This window comes from Ctenopharyngodon idella, chromosome 11 (assembly GCF_019924925.1).
Source record: "Ctenopharyngodon idella isolate HZGC_01 chromosome 11, HZGC01, whole genome shotgun sequence".
Taxonomy (NCBI): Eukaryota; Metazoa; Chordata; class Actinopteri; order Cypriniformes; family Xenocyprididae; genus Ctenopharyngodon; species Ctenopharyngodon idella.
Window position 1 is genome coordinate 3,744,012 of NC_067230.1, and position 11,906 is coordinate 3,755,917.

The window sequence follows — 11,906 nt, forward strand, 5'->3', positions numbered from 1 at the left end:
AAGTATGAATTGAAAACACAGTATCCAGCGTTCATAATGATGACAATAAATATTGAATAAATATTACTCCTCTGTATAGAAAATTGACATAAACAAATGAGAATCCATCAATATTTCTCTAAATGTGCATGCTTTTAAGCTAAAAGACTATATGAAATGCCATAGAGGTAACATGAATGTTCAGACGCTTTGCATCACAGAAATACATTATATTTCAAAGTATATAATAGAATACCATTATTTTAAATTGTAATAATATTTCACAGTATTGCTGTTTTTTCTGTATGTTTGATATACACCATGATGAGCTTGAGACATGATCACAGAGGGTTTTTTCACAGCCTACCTGACTGAAAGGCCTCATTAATATGCAGCTCATTGGAGGTTCTTTATGCGATTCTTTTGTCTTCTCAGGTGTAAATCACCCATTATTCATGATGATTCACGCCTCCACGCATACTGTGTTTCTTGACAAAAAGTGTCTTACAAAAACTAAATCAATATATTGTTATAAATGAACGAGTATGCAGGATAATTTTTACATCATTTTGAAGCAAAAAATCTAGTCTACAACCTCCAATACCCAGAAGTCTTGTGAGCACAGATTTAATATATATTTTTTGGCTTTATTTCAGTGACTTAAGTTTTTTGTTTTTTCAATAACCACGCATAAACGTTATTCCTTCAAAAACACAAACATGTACATACATGTTCCTCACATATTATGGTAGCCTAGTTTGTGCTGAATACAGTGTAATGACACTTTTTCCATTAATATGTTTATGAACAACTGAAAAAAGCACAAATGTCAGGGCATGTCAAAACTTCTCCAGGGCCCCGAAAATCCTCAGACCCCAGAGGGTTAAAGCAAGAGGAGTACACACTCCGCCAGCATGCTCTGAGAGAGTCCCAAACCAGGCCTGCTACAGCAGACACGGGCGTAGCCAGTGGCATTGATAGCAAAACCAACACAAAACTGTGCCAGCATGTTAATTGAAGGAGCCCCAAGCGGGGCCTGCGACTCCAAAAGACATGTGGCGTCAGCTAGTGGTTTCACAGGTGACCAAGCTCAAAGGGAACCAGCTCTAAAACCCAACAAACAATAGCGGTAACTAGCTTAACTCAACCTGAGCCAACGGCCACTCAGCAATGTACTTAGTAAAACACCTTTTGCTCTCTAATCAAGAGGAGTACAAAGACATACACCAACATGCTCTCAAAGGAGGCCCAGAGGGCGTACAGCTCACAGACACGTGGCGTCAGCTAGTGGCAACTAAAAGTTCTAGGAGCCATAATAGAACCAGACTTACTTAGTGAGGTAACTATTTATCTTGACTAGAGCTAAAAAAATCCAGCACAAACCAACAAGCCATATACTCAGTAAAACACCTTTTACTCTTAAAGCAAGTGGAGTATAACATACGCCATCATGTCCTGTAGGAGGCCCAAAGACAAGCCTACGACTTCAGACAGACACATAGCGTCAGCTCATGGCAGTGTTCACGCTCAAGGGAGCAAACATAAGAAAACCGAACCACAGTGAGGTTAACTATATAAACTCAACCTGAGCCAAAGGCCACTCAGCAATGTACTCAGTAAAACACCTTTTACTCTTTAAGCAAGAGGAGTACAAAACATATGTCAACATGATCTCCAAGGAAGCCCAGAGGGCCTACAACTCACAGACACGTGGCGCCAGCTAGTGGCAACTAAAAGTTCTAGGAGCCATAATAGAACCAGACTTTACTTAGTGAGGTAACTATTTAGCTCAACTAGAGCTAAAAAATCCAACACAAACCAACAGGCAATGTACTCAGTAAAACACTTTTTACTCTTAAAGCAAGAGGAGTACAAACTCCGCCAGTATGCTCTGAGAGAGGCCCAAACCAGGCCTGCTATAGCAGATACGGGCGTAGCCAGTGGCAGTGAAAGCAAAACCAACATGTTAATTGAAGGAGGCCCAAGCGGGGCCTGCGACTCCAAAAGACACGTGGCGCCAGCTAGTGGTTCTACAGGTGACCAAGCTCAAAGGGAACCAGCTCTAAAACCCAACAAACAATCGTCGGTCAACTAGCTTAACTCAACCTGAGCTTAAGTCTACACATTCCAACAGGCGATGTACCTAAACACACTAGCCCTAACAGAAAGCGGGCACAACAACATATGCTACGGGCACAACAACATATGCATGGTCTGAAGGAGGCCTGAAGTGGCCTACTACTTCAGACAGACACCCCAGATAGCAACTGATTCAATGTTGAAATTCCATCAGAATCATCATTTTGGTTGAGATTGAAAATTCAATGCTAAATAATATTGAATCAACGTTGAAATTTCAATGCTTTTCAGTGTTGAAAAATACGAACATTGAATCAATGTTGATTTTTGGTCAGCTTCATTTCCCCAGTGGTGGAACTTAGACTAAGCCATGTCAATCCATCTGTCCCCTCATTCAACACTTTATTCACATTAGCATTCATGCTCCTCATGACCCTTCCCTCTAGTCCCACAAAATAAATAAATAAATAAATAAATAAATAAATAAATAAATAAAAATCCTGCCAACTGAAGTGTGTAGATAAACTCCAACCAGTTGGAAGTCAGTGAGATGAACCAGCTAGACATTATTATTATTATAATGATGTTACACTTTTTCAACTTAAACACTAAATTCACAACTACTCAAAACATCTCACCTGCACTTTAAGGATCCCGCGTCAGACGTTTTTCTGACGTCACGACGCACGAGCGTCTTGAACTTTCTGCTCGAATCGATCAATTTTCTCGGACTGAAAGGTAGGTTGAACTTGGAAATTTGTTTTATTTTATATATTGGATAATGCAGCGTTTGAATGTATTTTACAGTTAATTAACGTTGTTTATGAACATGAATAGTAACAGAATCGTAATTAATCGAATTTAAAATGAATTCCTCCTTTACCGTGTAGCAGCTCGAGATATTTGAAATGCTGTGGGCGGGAAGTGCGCGTGGAGCGGGACAAAACGCCCGAGGCTGTGGGGATTCCTGCATTATAATATTGAGTTAACTTTTTAAATTAATATTTGTTTGTTCTTTTATTTGTCTGCCCGAAATGATGATCCAAATCTGTAAGTAAAGACTTTGTGAACTAACGTTACATTTGCCTAACTTGGTGTTTTGCTTCGTCCAGGGAAAAATGTTAGGATTTTTTTAGTATAAATCATGAATTTTTTTTTTTTTTTTTTTTTTTTTAGTAGTAACGTTAGTAGAAATAGTAGATTATAATAGTAGTATTTGCACAACTAATTAATTGACCTAGCAAACAACTTTCAACCACTAATAAATGCTGTAAAAATGTTTCTCCTATTAGGACCTAAAGCTTTTCAATGTTTTTTGTTGACTGAGGACACTTTGCAATACTTGGTAAGTAATTTCTATAAAACTGATAGTTGTTAATAGATAATGAATTACTAATGTTGGATATGTTTGAGTAAAATCCATGTTGTTTATTGACTTATCCTCTTTAACAAACTTTAGACTTGGAATTATCTTCAATTATCTTCATTAACTCACCTTTATGCCAACCCAAATGCATGTGATTTTTGTGTTGTTTTTTTCTGAAAAATATCTGTTTTGTAATTTTGTTTGGCCTGTGTTCCCCCCTGATTCAGATGTTTCTTAATTGCAAATCTGGCTAGTCATTAATACAAATTATTTTAGTTTTGTAAAAAAAAAAAAAAGGTCCTATTCTTTGCTATCACATATCATAATCTGATTCCTTATTACAGATTATTCTGATTTTTTTTTTTTATGAGAAAAATAATCACAGTTGCTTTATCACAGACTGAAAAAATTCACCTGAGAAGAGTGTGTCCTGTGGGCCTTTTTTTCCTGAGAGAAAGTCCTGAAGACCTCCTCAACGAGTACCTTGTGAGTTGAACGTCAGCATATCCTGATTTATTTTTCAGAAAAAGTATAAATTTGTTTGTGTAGTTATTCTAGCAAAAGGCATTGGAACTGGTTTGTTTTTTGTACACAACTTTAGGATAACCAGACAGATGCAGCTCTTCATGGTGGTGTTAATTATTCTGAAGGAGGGGGAGAACTACATGAACCACCTGCTGACATTGACATTGTGATCGACATTGTAGTACATTGTAACAGTCACATTTCCAAATAATTATGACCCACCTTCCGTCAGTCATACACTACTACCGATCAAATGTTTAAGAACATTGTGCAGTTCTAACTTCCTGTTTGTTTTTGTATTCTTTAGATGCCTTACAACAACAACAAGTGAAGGCTGAGAAAAAGGAGGCCTGAAAGTTTGTATTTGCTGTTACTGAAAAACTGGCTCTGTTATGCTCCTGATCAGCTTGCGGGCATTGCTCGTGGGACATACTTTTTGCATTAGAAGAGTAGCTTCAATCCTTAAAGCTTCAAGTCCTGAACAGTGAACTCTGGTAGTGTTTCAGTCTGTAGTACTGTGTTTCTGTCTTCGTTGTTGAGTTTCCATGTCTATTTACTTCCATTTTACAGATACAGGTTGCATTTATGTTGTCACGGTTTTCCAGGCTCTTTTTCCAACGACTAAAATGCATGTTTGAGCTGTTTTAACTGAAAGTAACTTGCACTGACATCTTAAAATTTGTCTTTGCTATTGTTTTGTCTCAAGATGAACGCCAATAATGTATTTATTTATTTATTTATTTATTTATTTTTTGACTACTTAACCCCTTTCACAGACAAGGCTTAAACCTAGTCCCAGACTAAAATGCATGTCTGAGCTGTTTTAACTGAAAAGATATCTCAAAATATGTCACTGCCATTGTTTTGTCTCAAGATAAACACTTTTCTAAGGCATGTCTATAAAATCTACTTAAATAATTGAACTAAGGTCTGAGCCTGGCTTAGCCTAAGCCCTGTCTGTGAAACCAGGGGCCTGTACCATGATGGTAGTTGAACAAACTCAGGGTTATAGGATTAGTTTCAAGTTGACAAAACCAAACCACTCCAATCCGGCTTTGTTGGTACCATGATGCTGATCATCAACTTTCTCTGTCAACTCAGGCTTTGATCCTGAGTTTGTGGAGCACGTGCACATGAATGCGTAACATCAGTGGCAAACAGCCAATCACATGCCTTGCAACAGAAAGAAACTGTGATTTACTTCTCGCGAGAGAGTCAACGCGATTCAAAACTCTTTTGCTGAAGAAAATTAAGAATTTAAATGCATTTACACTAAAGAAGAAACTTTTCCATGAAAAAGGACAAATAAAAGAAATTATCTTGCTCTATCAGAGCAAGTGAAAATTGTCAAGTGTTTATATAGTTTATTATATACAGCAATAGAGACTCAAACATGTAAGGTTATGTAGTCATTTTTAAAGAGTTATCTGTTGATTCTACAGCTTACATATGATCTGTATATATTAATATTTATTTAAAATAAATGCTTAATAATAACTGTTAAACTAAAATTGCTTGTGTGAAATGGATTAATAATATAGATCATATAATTATTTAAATCATATATAAATCATAAAATAATTCTATAAATCATTAAAGCAAGACAATTTCATCGTTAAATATTTGTTTTTACTATATAGTGATCTTTAATTTGGAGGAAGAGAAACTGGGGGAGGGACTTTATTGTGTTGGATGTGTCAGTGTCACTTTGCTCACATCTGATTGGTCCAATTTCGGTTTGAGATCTCTTACCCAGAACATAACCTGCCCCGGAGCAGGTTAGCTGTGGAGCGTAAGTTACTATGGTGATGAACACCGCTAAAAGCCAAGTCACTTTCATGGTACCTAAAACCAGGATTGGCACAAACTAATCTGAAACTTAACTGGCTAGCCAGCTAATCCGGCTTCATGGTACAGGCCCCAGGTTTATTTGTTTGTAACCATGAAATGCCATTTTTACAGCCACTTGTTTTTCTTGAATGTGATGTTAATTCCTGTTCAAACAGTGTGTGGTTATAAATAAATACATTTGTATGTAAACTGAAGGAAGTTGTGAATTTTTCATTAAAACCATATTAACTGCAGCCCTTACATTGTCTCTGATTGAAATGAGTAGAAATAGGCATTTAACTGGCTTAGAATCTTGCTGTACATAAAGCAAGATTGATTTGGTATTGTTTCTACGTTAATTCAATGTTAAATAGGTGATTTAATTAAGGTTGAAAAAACATTGATTTTACAACCATCTTGATCTATTTTTCATCATTGAAATAACATTATTTCAGGGTGCAAACCTGATGAAAAATCAACTTAAATTTCAACATTGATTCAATGATAATTTGGTCAATGCATTAACATTGATTCAACATTGATTCAAGGTTGGTCTGCTATCTGGGACGGGCATAAACCTGTGGCAGTGCTAAATTAAGTGAGCAAAACTCATGAACATCTACCAACAACACTTGTGAAATCACAAGCTAGCATGCTAGAAGGAGGCTCAGATTACCCGAGCCTTCAACTCCACAGACACAAAAAGCTGTTGTGGCAGTGATCAACTCTAAAGGGAGCTAAAAAGAACCAAACTAAAAGTGAGGTTCCCTATCACTCAACCTGAGCTATGCAATCCATCAGGTCATGTACTCAGTAGAACACCAATAACCCTAAAGCAAGGGGAGTACAAATAGTCACCATGCTCTAACAGAGGCTAAAAACAAGCCTACTACTCATAAGAACAGGTGCTAACCTGTGGCAGCAAGGAGTTAAGCTCATACATGTGCAGGGCAAAGCTAGAACTCAAAGCAAACACAATGCTTTGCTATTCATACATACCATGCTGAAAAGAATGGATGCTCTCACCAAACAGAATAACACATCTGTACTGAACCCAAGAGAACGGGAGTTAAACCAAGCTAACACCATAACCTCAAGCTTGAATGCTAATTCAAGGGGCTCAGGGGAAAGACAAATCGAGTATGAATGAAGTTCTAGAAAAGTGGGGCCTAAGCAACATAGCATACACTTATCTAAACAAAGATAAGGGCCTACCACCTGAGACAACGGCACCAGGGAGGCTAGTGACAGCCTGCTACCTTAGCTGCTATCTATCTACACCAAAAAGGTAATGGGCATATGGCCTGACAACTCAAATAAGAGGAGACCAGAACTAGGAACTATACAACCTGACAAGGGATAGTAGCAATAAAGGGTGAATGCTTTAGTAAATCACCTAAACCCTAGTTCTAGCCTAGGCCGGCTAAGCTGTGGGCCTATAGGGCCACACGAAGCATAGATCTGCCTGGGGCTTAAACTCAATCTCTAAACTTAACCAGAGAAGAGGAAACTTAAGTAAAGCAAAGCTCAACAAGCAAACAATGTCAGGCGGCCAAGGAGGCCAACACAGACATAGATCTATCTGAAGTAAAGAGTGCTAACTCAAACAAACTCTAGCTAAGACCCCTAGAGGAGAAGCTACTCTACCAAAGGTGGCTGACAAATAAGTACAAATAAATCACCCCAGCCAATCTAATGAAACTTCAGTGCCCCAAAACCCCTATCTTTTTCCATCTACATGCTCAGGAAAAACTATACAGGAAAAACAAGGTCGACATATTTTAAAACAAAAATATAGACCCAGCTTACCTTCCTGCGGCTCGAAGACCGAAGACTCCTCATTTTCCACATGGAAGGATGGAATCTAGGGTTCTTTTAAGCCTAAAAGAGCCTCTTCATTATCAAGCCAGAAGGCGAGCCATCAGAAAAGTATTCACCATGGGCCCAGCCGTCAGCCTGACTGTAAGAAGCGTCTGAGCATGTTACATGAATAAACAATACATAGGTGGTTAGAAGAGCACTCGCCACTGAATCCGATGACGTCAGCGAACGGATGTCACCGCCATCCAACAGCTCAACCTCGTTAGCCGCTGGAGGTTGAGAGAGATTACACCTCTCACAAACACCTCAGCGAGCTTCTACCTGAAAACCCCATGATTTCAGCCACCGCTCTGCCTCAGCACAAGCGGGGCCATAACCAACAGGCACAGATGCCGACACCTCTTCCCTCGAGAAGAGAGCCAAACGAGAACGGAACGTCTAAATAGGCAGACGCTCAGAATTCACACAGAGACAGCGCGCTCAAGTACTGTCCGCACGTGCTCTTTTCCCATAAAGAAAACACACAGATCGTTCACGGAGTGTCAAACACCTGGAACACAGGTGAACACACATTCTGAAACGTTTGTTAGACATAAACATTCTTACCGGATTCGAAGTAATCGCAATCAGACAAAACAGTCCCGAAAGACGAAAAGATACTGACTGCTTCACTAGCGGCTCCTTTATTCTTCCGGGCCGCATCATGATGACGTCATAGGCTGTCGCCGGCCAATAGGATTGGTGGGATTTGATACATTGCTTTCAGACACCGGTTCACAAGTGACGTTCCCCATAATGCAGTAAAACGCAGTGTAGAGTTCCCTTTCGAAAGGGAACAGCAGCTTCGACCATCCCCTGAGTAATGCCCTGTTCTCTCCATCCCACTGGTATGGAAGACCTCCTCAGGATTACTCCGGATGCTGGAAGGTTACGACTCTGTGGTAGTACTTGCATTTGGGCACGCTATGGCTTGCCAGCATCTGCTTCCCTAACATTCGTAATGTGGCTCAGTTGCTATGGCGTTTCCATTGGACCCCATTACATCAGTATCGACGTAACGTCGAACGTGACTGACTGAATGGGAACGTCTAGGTTACTATTGTAACCCCCGTTCCCTGAAGGAGGGAACGGAGATGTTACGTCCCCTTGCCATAGCCCTGAGTCACCGCTGAATGGCCGGGTGCCCTGGCTCGGCTCCTCAGCAAAATATGAATGGAAGTGAGTAGGCCGCTCCTATTTATACCCGGATGCCGGGGGTGTACGTGGTCCGGCATGTAAATCTCACTGGCCAATTCCCATTGGCTTATTTTGTACCACTTGGAGGTGATTGGGCTCCCAAGCAAGACCCCATTACGTCAGTATCGACATAACGTCTCCGTTCCCTCCTTCAGGGAACAGGGTTTACAATAGTAACCTAGACGTTTCCACAAATCCCTTCACTCGATTGGGATGTTCTCTTTTATTCCGGACGGCAAGGGCAGTGACTGTAACATCGAGCGTATTTTGCAGTATTAAACATGTATTTAAACCGACTTCATCAGGCTCCGAAAATTCTTCAAAAAGAACACAAAAAAAATGTCCTTCTCAGCTGCCATAGTTGCAACTCTTGCGTCATCAGAAAAGGGTGTTCAACACACCACCGTTTTCCGTTTAAAAACCGTTTTTTGCAACGTTTTGCCGGGGGTGAATGCAGCCCAGTTGTTCATCGGTTCCACTCAACAGAATAATAGTCCCTTGCTGCTACAGCTGTACGGATTCTTAACGCGTTAATTCCAACTACATTTCATCTCTTTCTCATAAATACTTATTTACTTTGCAGCTGCACACAACTGCCCCCAGCCTACAACAAAGCTGCTTGACGCACTGGGCAGCACGGAGCAAATGTAGCCTACAATACATCGAAGCAAAGGCTGCACTCAAACCTCTTCAAATGATTCACAATGCAGCGACTCGACTGGTTTTCAACTAACCAAAAGAGCCCATGTCACACCACTGTTTATCTCTCTGCACTAGTTTCTGGTTGCACCTTACATCAAGCTCAAGACATTGGTGCTTGCCTACAGGACGGCCAAGGGCTCTGCACCTCCATTCTCTCTCCATCCGAGTTTACATGCCCTCCAGGAGCCTGCGGTCGGTAAGTGAGCGACACCTCGTGTTACCATCACAGACAGGCACAAAATTACTCTCAAGAATGTTTTCATTCATTGTTCCTTGCTGGTGGAATCAGGCACGTGCACACATAGACATAAAAGGGGCTTGAGCCCCTGCCCTCTTTTTTTTTTTTTATAAATAAATGAACATATATTCCTGTTTGCGCACAGCTTCCATGTCAAACAAATACATTTAGGCTACTGAAAAAAATAAAATAAATAAATAAATAAAAATAAAAATACTATATCAGGTCGGCTTTGTGGAGTTCAGATGCCCTCCCTCCCAGTTGAAGCAAATGTGCCGTAATGTGTCGAGGCTTCGAAACAATCTGACACCCGTCTCCACGGTGACCCCTAGTGGTCAGAACAGTGCAACAAAATTCAGGCCAAACATGCATAAAAACACCTTTTACACATGTATTGCAAAAGTTTTATTGAAAGTAAAATCTATGCAATTAACTAATCATCTAATAAGATTAAATATAGAGTGTCTGTATAATATGTGTTCTTTTAAAAATGTTTAGGGCTTGTTTCTCTGTTCCATGGCTCAAGCTAAACAGGCAAATAAGAGATTAATAATTACCATTATTCATTTTAATTATTCTAATGTCTAATTAAAACATCTACAAATGTATAAAACTGATTAGAGATCAGGTAAAACCATAGGGTAAAGCAGGCACGTGCACAGGAGCACATGCCCTTTGTGGGAAGTAGCTTCCTTCCACTTAAGAAGAGTTGTGCACTTTTTATTTTAATATATCTCTTTACATAAATACTATTTTCTACTTAAAACCTATCATTTCGTTATTTTACTTTATTACTTTATTTATTTTATTTCCCAACTAATGACTCATCCGGGCTTTTCAATAAGTTGCACGTAAGGGAAAAAAAAGTAGCTTCCTTCCACTTAAGAAGAGTTGTGCACTTTTAAGCACTTTTTATTTTAATATATCTCTTTACATATTTTTTTTTTCTACTTAAAACCTATAATTTCTTTATTTTACTAACCCAACTAATGACTCATCCGCGCTTTCCAATCTTCCTTCCACTTAAGAAGAGTTGTGCACTTTTTATTTTAATATATTTCTTTACATAAATAGGCCTACTATTTTCTACTTAAAAGCTATAATTTCGTTATTTTACTAACCCAACTAATGACTCATCCGGGCTTTCCAATAGGTTGCACGTAAGGGGAAAAAGTAGCTTTCTTCCACTTAAGAAGAGTTGTGCACTTTTAAGCACTTTTTATTTTAATATCTCTTTACATAAATATATATATATATATATATATATATATATATATATATATATATATATATATATATATATATTCTATTTAAAAGCTATAATTTCGTTATTTTACTAACCCAACTAATGACTCATTCGGGCTTTCCAGTATGTTCTCAAACATGTGAATTATTTTAATGTGCTGTGCTATGCATTGCATTTTGAACCAAAGATATCTGTAGGGCTGTCAATACCAGAAGAGGAGAATTCCACGGACGAGCATCCATGAACCGCATTATTCCAGTTAAAACTATTTAAAAATCATAATACCGCATTACACAATGGTATTCTTAAATCTACGCTTACACAGGATAATACATCAATAAAAGTTTAAAGCCTCACTCTGTCTTTGCATGTTTGATGTCCACATATTCTTGTTGAAGAAATTACAGTGGCTGTAGCATTTCTATAAAAAAAGTGTCCGAATATTATTATTTAACTAGTAATATATTTTTAATAATGGTGGTTGGCTGTGATCGTGCTGTGCTGTGTAACAACAAAAATCAGCAGGCGTTTGGCGCCCTCTGCAGGCATTTGTTATAATATATAATGTAGCCTATTTATAACATTTCAGGGGGGAAAAAAACTCTTGATGTGTTTAAATATGCAGATTAGCTTGTCTTGGTTAATTTATAAGAAATCTACAGATGCAAACAGATGGAGGGTAGTACGCTTAAAACAAACACCATCTAAATGTGTAGGGTTAGGGTTAAGTTTTCTTTCCATTAGAGTAAAAGACATGGAAGCAAAAATGGACCACAATCTTAAAATTGTCCACTACATGAAAGAAGTATTCCAATAACACCAAAAGAATTAAAACGATTTATTGATTTGTGCAAAATAAACAAATTATTAGTGAAACTATGTCC

The 11,906-nt window shown here is 38.6% G+C and overlaps 1 long non-coding RNA gene across 1 annotated transcript; it reads left to right on the forward strand.

The window, feature by feature from the left end:
* Positions 1-1,927: 1,927 nt before the first annotated feature.
* Positions 1,928-6,024, forward strand: LOC127523074 (uncharacterized). Its single transcript, XR_007932814.1, has 3 exons — positions 1,928-3,403; positions 3,824-3,910; positions 4,026-6,024. It is a non-coding gene; the product is annotated as an uncharacterized LOC127523074 (long non-coding RNA).
* Positions 6,025-11,906: the final 5,882 nt, after the last annotated feature.